Source organism: Antechinus flavipes, chromosome 5 (assembly GCF_016432865.1).
Source record: "Antechinus flavipes isolate AdamAnt ecotype Samford, QLD, Australia chromosome 5, AdamAnt_v2, whole genome shotgun sequence".
NCBI lineage: Eukaryota > Metazoa > Chordata > Mammalia > Dasyuromorphia > Dasyuridae > Antechinus > Antechinus flavipes.
Window position 1 is genome coordinate 18,126,101 of NC_067402.1, and position 2,800 is coordinate 18,128,900.

The following is a 2,800-nucleotide window of genomic DNA, read 5'->3' on the forward strand; positions in this document are numbered from 1 at the left end:
GAGAAGTTCAGTGATTTTTCTATGGTCCAATATAGCCATGCAACATGGCTCCACCAATTGGTGGAGCTTGCAGATGAGGAAACCTGTTTCCTCAAGGATGTGAGTGATGCTCCCAAGGATCCAGGATGGTGAACTCAATTCTTTTAATTATCTTTTATATATATATCTTTTAGTTATAAGCTTACTCATGAAGTAGGTGCATTACCCCCTCCCCCTCACACACACACACATATACACAGATGAAGGAACTGAGGCTCATAGACGTTGTCACCTGACCTCAGATCAGTGACTAAAAAGGGATTTGAATTCAGGGCTTTCTGCCGCTGGGCCTAGCTTTCAGCTCTTCTGCCACGGGGCTACTCGGTTTGGACTCTAGTTTAGTATATTGGACTTATCAGGGTTCTATTCCTGGGCCACCATTCCTTCTCCAGCTCACCTTACAGATGATGAAACTGAGGCCCGCAGGATTAAGTGACTTGCCACGGACACCCATGACCAGTAGAAGAGCCTGGATTTGAATTCAGATCCAACAGACCCCGGGCCTGCACACTATTGGCGAGCCTCCCGGCTCCTCGGCCCCAAAGCCACATATACTCTCTATGACAGCAGCTGCCCATCTGAAACAGATGACCTAACCACATCCACAGCTGGATCCCAATTTCAAGGCCAGTTGTTAAATCAAAACGAGTGTGAAATTAAACACATACACACAGACACAAGTTAGCTTAAATCAGCCTTCTAAAAAAGGGAGCCGAGCAGGCTGCAATTATTTAGCATTTATTATGCACACACAGTCTGTGAGGTGCTGACAGATCTTGGAACCTGCCACGATTTGGTTGGTGTTCATATGTCTCCAGATAATTTATAAATTAACTGTGTCCCTTTCACCGTGTTTTTTTAAAAAAATGGCGCTAGCCCAGCGTTCCACTTGCCATTGGGGCATATAACGAGACTACATCCATTCTTTAATGCTTACTTTTCCTTTGATCTCCCAATTTCTGTTCAAATTTCACAGTTTTGCCTCCGCTTCAGGACTAAATGAACAGGTTGCCCTGCTGGGAGCATGAAATAGGTTTGGGGTTTTAGAGCCTGCGTGCTATTCCCTTCCGGTGAAATTGATTTCGCTTTAAATACAGCGCAACCTTGTCTTTAGGTCAAGTTCTCTCTCCCACCGCAGCGGCTCCTCAAGCTGCAAGTCCACCCACCGACCTGCTGCTGGCTCTTACTTAGCACGAGGGGTTCTTTAGGGCGCCGCTGGAAAGTCCCCCGGCCCGGACTCCTTTTGACATTTGGGTTTTGTTTGGTTCGGGATTTTCAAATCTCTCTTGTTTCTTAAGAAATCCAGCCTCCTAAGGGTCGCGGGCACAGATGGGTAGAAGGATTGGCTCAGGCTCGGACTCTTCGGGGAGGCCGGCGCCCCAAGTGGGTCAAGCCCAAGGACAAACGGGGCCAGAAGCGCGAGTGGGAGTGGAGAGTCAGGACATTCCCACAAGCTCCTTTCTGCCTTGCTCCCTGCCTCCGGGCATCGGGCTTCCCTCGCAGGCAGGCGGAAGGCTTCAGAGGCGGCCTCGGCTTATGGAAGCGTCCCTTTAGAAAGCAGCCCTTCCTCAGAACTACAGGAGCTCTTATTCTCGGCTGCCAGAGCCCGAGTTTGGCCCGGGGGCTCCCCGAAGTGCGTTTGGGAACGCTGGGCTTGGTGGAGGCTGGGAAGCCGCGCGCCTTCTTGCGCCCGCCTGACTGAGGTCTGGCCCGAGGGCGGGGGGGCGGCGGCCTCTGCCGCTGGTAGCGCCCCCTAAAGCTCGGGTTCTCACTCTGGGATAGTGAATTTAGTCGACAACAAATTAGAGGGGGCATTTCTTTATAACCGATCTCCTTTGTAATGCTGTGTGTGTGTGTGTGTGTGTGTGTGTGTGTGTGTGTGTGTGAGAGAGAGAGAGAGAGAGAGAGAGAGAGAGAGAGAGAGAGAGAGAGAGAGAGTGAGTGTGTGAGTGTTAAGTGTGTGTACAAGTCAAGTGTGTGTGGATTTAAAATCCCCAGGTCTCAGCGGACTCATTGCCCCCGGGCTGCACAATACAGGTAGAGCCCGTTTTAGAACATCGGGCTGGATGAAGCCCGGGCCGGCGCCCGCTTGACCCAGAGTCCCCGGATTCGGGGTGCGAGCGCAGGCAGCGCAGCGTGGAGCCCCTTTGCAGCGTCTTTCTGGGTCTGACTGGGCAGTGGCCGCGACCGCCCTTTCAGCCCGGGCCTGAGAGCCGGACGGCGAGGGCGCGTGGAGCCAGCCTCCGGCTGACAAGGTCGTGCCCGCTGGGCCTGCCGGCCCCCGGCCCCCGGCTCAGGTGGAGCCTCCCTTGAGGAGGTCGGCCCCACCTGGCCACTAGGCAGCTGGTGACTCTCGCGCCGGTCTGCCCTGGGCCCCGGAGGCCGAGGAGCCCGGCCAGGAGGGTTTCTCCCGAAGCGCTGGCTCCCAGCTCCGCTCTTTCGGGCCCAGCCTCCCCTTTGGAGCCCTCGCCGCCTCGGGCTGCAGCCGCGAGAGGTGTCTAGCGAGCAGCCGCCTGGCATCGATGCCGCCGCCGCCGCCGCCGCCGCGCCTTCCCCGTTCCTTTGTGTGGGCGCGTGGAGTGGAGGAGGCGGGACGAGGGGAGGGGGCCGCGCCGTTCTGTCTGTCCCGGTGTGTCGGGGTGTGTGTGTGTGTGTGTGTGTGTGTGTGTGTGTGTGTGTGTGTTGGTGTGTGTGTGTTCTAAGTGTCACCTCCTTCTCCCGGGGCTGCCCCGGAGCTGCGGAGGAGGCGGGCACCGAAGGA